The sequence below is a fragment of the Molossus molossus genome, unplaced genomic scaffold (assembly GCF_014108415.1).
Source record: "Molossus molossus isolate mMolMol1 unplaced genomic scaffold, mMolMol1.p scaffold_m16_p_5, whole genome shotgun sequence".
Lineage (NCBI taxonomy): Eukaryota > Metazoa > Chordata > Mammalia > Chiroptera > Molossidae > Molossus > Molossus molossus.
This window is the reverse complement of record NW_023425388.1, coordinates 76,114,924-76,126,529: the sequence shown is the minus strand read 5'-3', so window position 1 is coordinate 76,126,529 and position 11,606 is coordinate 76,114,924. Positions and strand designations below refer to the sequence as shown.

Sequence of the window (11,606 nt, the reverse complement as noted above, 5' to 3'; positions counted from 1 at the left end):
TTAAATTAAATTACTTAGTAACAAGAAATTCGACATACTGCATTCTTCCACTTGCCACAAGAACAAACTGACAAGGAGAACTATTTAAAAGGGGAAATGCTCAACTCTAAAAAGGGTAGTGGCAACAACACTTCCTTCTACACAGCAACCTCCCGTTTATCCATATAGTTAACATTGCTATTGTTCCATGATACAGCTTTACATGGAAAAACTTGTCAGGGCCAGGAGATGAAAAATAGAGCATGTCCTAATTAGCTGATTGGAAGCTCAGTTAACATCTTTAGGATGGACTCATAAAATCTGGCCATTGTTTTATTAAATGTCTGCAAACTGCAGAATTCCTTAGCCCTCAGCCATCATTTCTGTTCAGTGTCTTAAAGCTGGGCTCAGTTTCATCTGACTCTTACTCAGGGCTGAAGTGGGTGCTAGTCATCAAAATGTGGAATGTCATTGTAGGAGTAATGCCAGTAGCCATTAGATGCATGGTAGGCACTGTGCAGGTAGTAAAATCCTGGCAAGTACAACAGGATGCTGATAATCTGTACGGGATGGCCCAGTCTGTCCCTACTTCTTTTCTGATATAGCCCACCAGCAGGAGGGCACCATGATGATGAGGAAAGCACCAATCAAAAATGGCTCTATAGAAGATGGCTGCGTAGGTATATGTGGTATCACATCCTCCCACAACTACATCAAAGTTACAACTAAACTACAGAACAACCATCATTCAAAATTGCCTGAAATAAAGCTGAATGGGAGTCCTGCAACTACGGATTTAGAGAAGCAGTCACATCCAGACTGGTAGGAGGGGTGGAGGCTGGACGGGCTGGTCCCACACCCACGTGTGGTGGATAAAAATCAGGAGGATACTTCGGCTGGGAAGGTCCTCCCTGAGGACTGAGGGGTCCCCATCACGCACCAGGAGTTCCGCTCAGGGTTCCAGTGCCAGGAAGAGAAGTCCCCATAACTTCTGGCGCGAAAAACCAGCGGGAACTGAGGCTCAGGGAGGCTGAGGTGGCTGGAACCTCAGGCAGCTCCTCTTAAATGGCCTGTGCACAGACTTATCAGACTCACTCCCTCTAAGCTTGAAGGGGACGCAGCTCAAGGGGTGCTAGAGACATACAGGGAAGAACTGAGCTATTTGGCATTGGAGCGAGGACTGGAGAGGGGGCTTTTTCCAGGACAAATGTGCTATCAGAGGTGTTTGTTCTTTTGGTGAGCCTTGCCCCCATATCTGGGACTCCAACAACCTGGCTCATATTGGTTGCCCCACCCTGGTGATTCCCTGAGGCCCTGCCCCACCCAACTTTCAGGCCCACCCAAGCTGTTGCCAGTTGCTTTACCATAGGAATGGCCTGTCCTGGATCCCGCTTCAGGTTTTCCTAAATTCTTTCAAACAAGCAGCATCTGGTCTCAGCTAGTCCCACATCTCTCATTAAGTAATACAAACACAGGGAGGCAGCCAAATGAGGAGACAAAGAAACAGGTCCCAAATGAAAGAACAGAACCAAACCTCAATAAAAGAACTAAGTGAAATGGAGATAAGCAACCTAACAGATACTGAATTCAAAATATTGCTTATAAGGATGCTCAATGAACTTAGTGAGAACCTCAATGAACTTAGGGAGGGCCTCAAGAGCATAAAAAAGGACCAGTCAGAAATCATGGATACACAGTTAGAATTGAAGGAGGCATTAACTGAAATAAAGAATAATTTACACAGCTTTAATAATAGAGTACGTAAATCCAAGGAGCAAACCATCAATTTGGAATACAAGGAAGCAAAAAATAGCCAATCAGAACAGCAAAAAGAAAAAAGAATCCAAAAACATGAGGATAGTGTAAGGAGCCTCTGGGACAACTTCAAGCGTGCCATCATTCGTATCTTGGGGGTGCCAGAAGGAGAAGAGAAAGAACAAGAAATCAAAAATCTGTTTGAAACAATAATGGCAGAAAACTTTCCTAACTTGGTGAAGCAAGCAGACATACAAGTCCAGGAAGCATAGAGAGTCCCAAACAAGATGAACCCCAAGAGGCCCACACCAAGACACATCATCATCAAAATGCAAACGGTTCAAGACAAAAAGAGAATCGTAAAAGCAGCAAGGGAAAAGCAGTTAGTTACCTACAAGAGAGTTTCCATAAGACTGTCAGCTGATTTCTCAAAAGAAACTCTGTAGGCCAGAAGGGAGTGGCAAGAAATATTCAGAGTGATGAAAACCAAGAACCTACAACCAAGATTACTCTATCCTGCAAAGCCGTCAGTTAGAATCAATGGTCATATAGTTTCCCAGACAAAAAAAAAAAAAAAAGCTAAAGGAGCTCCTCACAACCAAACCATTATTATATGAAATGTTGAAGGATCTTCTTTAAGAAAAAGATAAAAAATATGAACAAACAAAATGGCAATGAATACATATCTATTGACAATGGAATCTACAAACAAAATGAACAGGCAGAACAGAAACATTCTCATAGATACAGAGAACATTTTGTTGTTTGCCAGTTGGGAGGGGGGGTTGGGGGAATGGGTGAAAAAGGTGAAGGGATTAAGAAGAACAAATTGGTTGCTAGAATGACAAACCTCAAAGAGAAGGGGGTTGGGGGTGGGAAGAAATAAACCAAAGAACTTATATGCACAACCAATGGACAGAGACAACAGTGTGGGAAAAGGTGGGAGGCGGGCTGGATTGGGGAGGAGGGGATTCAATGGGGGAAAAATGAGGAACATCTGTAATACATTCAACAATAAAGGTAAAAAAACCCACAAAACTCAAAAAACAAACAAAAAATGGTTCTATAGCAATTACAGTGGTCTTTTTCAAATTTATTTTTTCCTTTATTCATTTTAGAGAGAGAGGAAGTGTGAGGGAGATAGAAACACAATGAGAGAAAACATCAATTGGCTGCCTCCTGCATGCCCCCCACTGAGAATCAGGCCCATAACCTGGACTTGTGTCATGACCAGGAATTGAACCGATGGCCTCTTGGTGCACGAATCCAAAAAATGTATACATACTTTAAGAGCTGATAACTCACTTAATATTCACTTTTTTTTTTTTAAGATTTAACTAATTTGAAATAATGAGTGAAGCCAGACTAAGCTTTAAACAAAGAACATTTATCCACTAGACTTGTTTATGGGGATACATAAAAGATAAACTTTATGGTACAAAACCAGCAGCAGTCCACAAATTGAGGACAGCTATTGAAAGAGAATGTGCACAAATACCGAACGAAATGATTCTTGGTGTTTGCTATCCCACTGCTTCGTGTCATTAGTAGCGCCTGGATCACAATGGTCATCAGTTTGAAAATGGGTGTTGACAAGAAAAATTATTCATTTCTGTAGATTCATTTAAGTTTTGAAAATGAACAATATGTTACTAAACACTGACTTCATAATCATTCAAATTGTGTGTACATTTTTGGGGAACACCCTGTATACATACATTATAAACATATGTTAGCAATAGTATATGTCTCTTTATATATCTAAATACATATACACAGAAAATGTAAGCATTGCCTTAACCATTTACCAAGCATTTTGCATGTAGAAACTTACATAATTATTATGTTTATTTGGCCACTAAAATTATATCCTTTTGTAGAGAGGAGAAAATTGAGGCTCAGAGAGATTAAGTGACATATCCAAGATAGCACAGTGAAAAAAGTAGCAGAGTGGTGCCTTGACCTCATGCAGTACAACCTCAGGGCCCAACCTGCTTAAAGCAAATGATGATGCAGCTTCATACAGGCCCTTACTGCAGGAAGTCCCATGTGGAAAGGGAGCCATGGGCATTTGTAACTACTTAGCTATGAATAAGGGCTCATGGAGGGGAAAGTGGTGTTTTGCTATTTAAGTCACTAGAAAAGGTGTGTGTGTGTGTGTGTGTGTGTGTGTGTGTGTGTGTGTTCTGGGGAGTGTGCTTTGATTTCTCAGAATCCCCAAAAGGCCATCTTTTGTTTGCTTCAAAAAGAAAGCACATTTGAAGCTTCGCTGTGTTGGCCATGCATTCACTCCAGCATGTGAACCTGTCAACAACTGTGATCACATGGAAACTGTTAGTTTAGTAATGCAACACTGAAAGTGGCAGGGAGCTAATTACTTTTTATAGGAATTGTAGGCAATTCTGAGCAGTAATGTAATGTACTTATATTTGGAAAGTAATTTTTAGAATTTCTGCCAGCATGTAACATTAACTATGTCATTTGGGGGCGTATTTTTACAACTAGATTAAGTTTACAAAATGAAGGTCCTCCTGAGTCTTTCCCAAGCACACTTTTGATAAAACTTGTTTTCATGTTCCAAAAGTTGTAGTTAGCCATGGACAACCAGGTACAACTCTTTTGGAAGTTGTATCACTGAATTCGTAAGCATTTCATCTGAAAAAGATGAGCTTTTGAATTTACAAATAGATAAGTATTGTTTAAGATAAGCTAATATTTTGTTAATAGTGCTAACAGATACTAGATTTGTACATATTAATTACCTTGGGTAGAGCTAGTTAGTTTTATAAATCCCTGGCATTGGCCCTATTTTGGGTGTATATATATATATATGTATATATTTTGGATGGTAATCTTGAATTAATTTAATATTTATTAGAGACTAAACTAACCTGAAAACCTTCATATTGCAAGAGATGAAGACACAGTGGATTCATTCTCATTATTCATGGTCATTATGTTCTATAAAGTCACTATGAACACTGGATTAGTGAATACCAAAGCATTGCTCCCGGGGAAATTCAGGTTTAGGTTAAGACAGAGAATAGATGGAATGATTCAACTCCTAGGGTGACTGGTACCTTTGAGCAGACACAGCACAGTTCTATATTCACAGGGAGAAGAAAATATCAGTAGCTGGGTAAGATCCAAATCTGCATTGAGAAAGAAGTTGACCTCACTTGGAATATGGAAGAGTCCAGATGAAGGCTGGTTAGGTAATAATTGACATCTCCAATCTCTGTTCTCAGACACTGAGTTGATTAAGCTTTTAAAATACCTTTTAAATTCCATCTGGATCTCTTTAGGGTTATCCTCAAGATTTGAGTATATTGGCTTCTGCTTGTTCAAAGGTGGCTACAAAGAGGTTTCCTTTTTTCACTTCCAGATTGTGTTTTGTGGTGTGTGTTTTGTGAGTATTTTGTAATAACTGCTGTTGAACAAAGCAGGAATACCACATCTCAATTTCCTTCAGGTGGTTTGGGATGGTCAGCATTGAAGGTGATTACCACTTCTTGAGAGTCCTTCCTCAGGGCTGGACAGCAAGACTTGAACTTTGAATCCTGCCACCATCACATAGCTCAAATTCACACCCCGTGAGTTTGTTGTTGCTGGTAATGTGTGGGTTCTCAGATTCCAGGATCCTGTTCCTTGGGTTGGGTTGTATTCAGTGAAGTCAGAAGATCCTGTCAGGAAGTTGATCAAAATAGTTTTTCCACTCTCGCAGGACCTCGCAAAAAGGATGTTGGCCTTCAACATCTCCATCCACTGACAAGAGGCCCACTGGAGCCCACTCCAGCCTTGTGTGCATATATTTGTACACCTGGTGTCTTCATTTGTGCAGTCCATTGCATAAAGAATTAAAAAATTCTCTGTGAACCAGGTCAATTCTGTAAGTGTCCTGTAGGTGGTTTTTTGCTCCTTAATTGTCTACACCAATCATTATGTATATATCTAATACCACTTATTACAACTTAAAAGGAATGGTAATAACTTTATTACAAAGGCAATCAGAAAATTGAGAGATTGGAGTTTAAAAACATCTCTTACATGGATCTTGAGATTTAAGTTAATTTCTAGTGTTATTGTTGTAACTAGCTAGCCACTATTAATAATAGGAAAGAAACAAAGGGAAGGCCAGACAGTATAAGCATGGTCGTCTGGGTAGCTTTACCAGAAAGCTGTAGTTTCACACTCCTCTGTGAACCATGGGTCCATTTCCTGCAAATCCCTGGGGGAAGGGATGGGACAAAGGGGAAGATGGAAGTGTGCTAAGTGGGGATTAGTAGGGAAGGTGCTTGCCTGTCAATCGAACCTGGGAAAAAGATAATTGGCTAGAGGGGTGGGGCCACTGAAAGCATGTGAAAACTTGGAAGGGTAACATTCCCAGAGACAAAGGAATTTTCTCTCTCTTGTTCCTCTTGCTTTGCTCCTGCTTCGTTGCACTTGCTTATTCTGTGAACCATACTAGCCCACAATGTGATCCTAGAAGCTGCATGGCCCATAGCCCTGAGGACCCCACATGTAATGGACTGCAGCTGGGAACACAAAGTAAGCTAGCCAGATGCTGAACTGGACTGTGCTCCAACACAGAACCTAAACTGCGCAGTGGCTTCAATCCTAGCTCTGCTGAAGACAAAAGGGGACTTTTTCTATGGCAGGATGAAGGGTTTGGGGACTTCGAAAAGTTCCCTCATCAATAAAATTTTCCATGACACCTCATCCTTCTATGGGGCCTCAGGGAATTCTTGTTCCCAAGGCCTCCAGAGCTCTACTTCCACCAGTGACAGACGGGGCCACAGAGGACACCCACCAACACTAGCATAAAGTCATACTCAATGAGGGTGCTTAAACACATTCATGTTCTTGTAGTTGGTAAAAGTTTTTTCAATAAAGCTGTATATTTAAAAATGTGTGAGCTTTTAGTGAATGTGCAAAAATAAATATGTCATTTCTTGGATCAGCCTTTTTTTAGGGTGTTGAATGGGACTTTGTATGTGTGGAGACTGTATCCAGCCAAAAGTAAAATTGCCTCTGAAGCTCATGCTGAAAATCTTAAGTGCAATATTTATTGCGTTCCAAGGCTTTAAATTTACATGCAGATATAGTGTTATGAAACCTTATTTGATATTCAAATGTTCACTTTAGATCTTCCATCCACCCCAAGGACTGCTTTTACTATCAAGAGAGACTTTCTATGTGGTTTTGTTTTTGTCATTAATGCCACTCACTAGTGACAATACAGTGGTAAATAATCATTGCTGGGCAAGTCGTTTATGGTCTGGGAAGTATAATACTTAAATATTTTTGAAGGGTTTTGTTCAGACTTCAGGATGTATCAAGCTTCAATTTCAAAAAGAATAAACAAATATCAGGTAGAGAAGAAACAAAAGGCAACTAAATGGTGAGCTGTTGAACATCTGGTTGATATAAATTTATGTAAATCTCGAAAGTATGGGAAAAACAACAACCCAGCTCTCCATGGTGGAATGAACAACTGCCTCTTCACAAACTGTATTTTAATGTTTTTCAGTTTTTCTACTGTCTTTATATAGTGGTTGATAGTAATTAATGTATTTAGCATTTATCATGCCAGTGTTAATTCATGCATATCTACTATTCCTTAATTAGAATTGGGAGGAATTTTCTGATATGATAGACTAATTCTAATGTAGTATGTATTGGGAGAATATAAATATTTTCACATGAGTCCCACTGCAGTTTACTAATTAATATACTCTTACTCTAGGATATAGAGAACATTTGAATTTATACTAAATGAAATAGCAGTAATTTAAAAAAGGGTTAATATTTATGTTGGTACTTAATGCATTCTTCTTGGAAGCCATATATAAGGACAAATTACCCAGAAATCAGGTTTCTTTATGAACTATATTTCTATTTTCTATTTTGTAGATTGGAAATCTTACAAGTTGAACTGGACTTCTGTTAGTGGGGAGATGATGGTCTTCTGTTGACAGTGATTCTCTCCGTCATTGTTAACTGAACTCTGCTCCTTCTGGAGCCCGAGTTCCCCCACCTGCTCCTGGCCTCTTGCTTCTCTTCCACTTTTGAGTCTCAGTGTTTGACCTTTCTTTGGTTGGAAATTAAGGGAATTTCTAAGCCTGAGCTCTGGAGAGTCAGGTTATGAGAATTGAAGAAAAATGAATTGAAAGAAAGAGAATTGAGTCCTAAAGAAACTAGAACCCTCATTTTTCTGTGATTGTGATATAAAACTTGGTAAAATTGGTATCTTGTACTGCCTTTGGTATACATAATTATTTATTCTATGTGATTTCTATGAGTTGACTCCACTTTTAATGCTTGGGAAAAACTGTTTAAAACTCACATTTCATGGCCATGTTTCTAGTCTGCATTATGTATTTCTATCTCTACTGTTTCTAATAAAACTTTTTATTCTATTTTTTTTTTTAACAAAAGACATTCTGCTCACTTAAATAGGCTTTAGGTATGAGTGCAGAATCAGTTTAAAATAAAGTTGTCCTCTGAACATTGTAGGCAATTGTCAGACAGTAAGATGGACCTATATTTTATTTTTAAAAAATTAATTTATCCTCACCCAAGGATGTGTTTGTTTATTTATTTAGAGAGGAAGGGGGAGAGAGAGAGAGTAAGAGAAACATGATGTGAGAGTGAAACATTCATCGGGTGCCTCTCACATGCTCCTCAACTGGGAATGGAACCTGCAACCTTCGGTGTACAGGACAATGCTCCAATCAAGTGAGCCATCTGGCCAGGGCTGGATCTACATTTTAAAATTCAGCACCTTATTATTCAGAAAAGAGAAATATTTATAAACTACCTTAATTTTCAAAAGCAAAACAATGTTCTTAATTTCTGGGAAAATACTACTCAATTTTTGCCATTCATTTAGAATTAAGGTTAAATTTAAAGACAGAGACTAAATCAGATAGCCCTTGCTGAAGGACTCAGGTAAACTGCTCCTGGCAGAAGCCTCCCTTTCTCTCCAAACCCAATGTGACAGACTTAACCAGGCCCATTGCTGACCTCCTGGAATAAGATGTCATTTCCCTAAAGTAATGAGATTCATAGTAATAGTACCTACCACTTATTGAACTGTTATTAATGCTGGAAACTTTCCTAAGCATTTTCATATATGATCTCTCCCTCCAGCTTCCCATCCTCCTGATTCCAGTAAATCTAAGAAATTTATTGACAGGGTGCTCTTCTGAAATATCTTGACAGTCACAGCATTAATAATATTGGAAGTTGGGGGGAAAAAAAACAGTTGAGCTATCAGCCTGATGCTGCCTGTCAGACTTATAATAAAAATGCAAATGACAATATTTAAATACCTCTTGCTATAGCAAAAGGGAGACAGACAGTTCAACAATGTACACTGCAGGGAACCAGAGTGACAAATGCCTTTTCAGTTTTCTGGAAGTTGCATAAAAGTAAAACATACTCCAGTAAATTAGGCTTTGTACTATACAGGTTTGTTTTCTTTCTTTAGGAAGGGAAAAAGATCAAACTCCAGATCGGCTGCCATTTCATCCACTCTGACAGCTTTAACTGAAGCGAAGTAGCTTTCTGATTATTACCTTTAGTCATAAAGATATTTCTCCAACACATATGATATATTCTTTGCTGTTGTCAATGTATCGTGGCATTTCCCCTCCATATTTAGCTTGCTTTGTTCTAAACCAGATGTATCAAGTAGATATAATTTTGTGATGTTACTTTTCTAGCACCACAACCTGCCATTTGTGTGAAAACGCCTGGTAAACAAAATTTAATTTTCTGAAGTGTTTGTTCTTAGACTTTGTGGAGATTCAGATTTACATTTTCTTTCATTTTTCACTGAGTTCTGTGCTGACAAGATAAGTGATTCTTTCTGGGAACTGAAGTTTATCTAGAGCACAGGAGCTCCCTGGCTTATAAAACTGATAGGAAAGAATCTACACACACATACACAAAAAAGGTCAAAAGATTTTTCTGAAAACTGATCTTTAGTTTACTGAATGGATTTGCCAAGGGGTTGCTTCCAAAAGCCAGTTCTAAAAGTACATCTGCTTATTTTACAGATCATTAGCTATATGTCACACACACAAAAAAAACCCAAAAAACAAAAAAAACACCCCACAAAAACAGGGCAGAGAAAATGAAATAATTAGGAATCCACTGCCAATTATAGAGAGTAATTAAAAATGAGGACATGATTATTTGAAATTATAGTGGGAATCAACATGAAAACAGGATTACCACGCCTAATTGGCAGAGACGGCAACTTGAGAACATGACATTCTTCATATGCTTTGAACCACCTGCTATCCTGGCCTGGGTTCTGTTCACAGGTCACCAAAGTTGTTATAGTTTAAATAAAGTATTTGTTCTTAAGGGATTTATAGTCTAGTGAGTAGGGCCAAACGCATAAATGCTGATTCCTACATAGGGGTGTGTGCACTGGTCTGGAAATGAGCTTCTTGGTTAATCACCAAAATCTTCCAGAAAACAGCTTTTGATTCGCTGTGTAACCAGTGAAGGGAGCCACCTGCTATCTTACTGAGCTAGTGGACAACTTAAGAAAAACGTGCAGTTTGGCATCTCCAAGTTGGATTTCTCTCTTAACTCGCCCGTAACCCAGGGGAAGATATCTCATTTCTCTGAGCTTCTTTTTCCTTGTTTTAAAACAAGATGAATGATCTTTATCTACTTCATAGCACTGTTGGGGGAAACCCAGTTAGATGTCGTTCGAAAGTTGTCAGGCAGAGTCTTCAACACAGACTCCCCGACTGACGGGGAGAATGTGCCTGGATTCGCAATCTGCTCACATACACGTCAAGCCTCCTACGTGCACGTCTGCCTCTGAGGCGCAACACCTGGTCCAGATTAGCGGGGAATCAGCCTGAAGTGGGAAGGTATGTAGGAACCCGGGAGAGGCCAGGGGAAGAGCTTTTGAGAACATGATTGACACTAATAAAAGCAGCCTGTGGACTGGGGCTGCCCAGCTTAGAGGCACTACATCTGCAAAGCTGGACGTGTACATCTTAAGCAACAAAGGGAAGAAAAAGGATGAAATCAAAGGTCAACATGAAAAAGGATGTAACACAGAAAGAGGCAGAGAACTCCTTTCATGAACTGTGATTTTCTTAAGAACAGACATCAGTGTTCTGTGATTTAAGAATTGGTCTGTAATCACTTAATGAAGGTACAAATTGCGAAATCCCTGTGTCGCAGGAGTGGGAAAACTCAGAGCTTGGAGAAGATACCACTTCCTCATTCATCACGGGTAATAAAAAGGTCCCAAAGTAAAAGAACTTATGTAATAATTTTTACACTTCTGGGTTTCTGTCAAAAAACCTCCGCAAGATTATATTGGGAGTTTTCCTGCTGTCCGCTGAGGCTTCTGGTCAAAACAGCCAACTCACGGAGGTGGATCTCAGGTGCGCAGATGTTCTTCCCTAGGTTGTGATGACTTCTTTTTTAAAAATTGTTTTAAAATCTATTTATTTCTTTACTAAGTGCCCAGTGACTGTCAGATAGTGACAGCTTTTCATCTATGAATAATCTAATAGTTTATTAGAAGTAGTTACTTACATATGAGTGGACACCTGGTCTCCTTGATAAAGTATTCACTTTTCTTGAGTGTTACCTTTAGACGTGGACTTGACACCAGATAAATGGGTGGTAGCTAGAGGTCAAATCTGAATGCATCAAGTCAGATTTATTTCTGAAAAGCCACTGTTTCACCAAATCAGAAAATGGCAAGGCTGAAGGGCAGGTGAAAGGTCATCTACTTCATCCTTCTACCTCTGTGCAGTCCATGGAGTGACCCAAATGTAATACACATGTGATTACACATATTCTGCTGAGCTTGGTAGTGTGCTTCTGTC

General features: G+C 39.3%; 1 pseudogene; it reads right to left on the bottom strand.

Moving 5' to 3' along the window:
- Positions 1-4,945: 4,945 nt before the first annotated feature.
- On the bottom strand, positions 4,946-5,490 carry LOC118617830 (annotated as a pseudogene).
- Between the last annotated feature and the right edge of the window lie 6,116 nt (positions 5,491-11,606).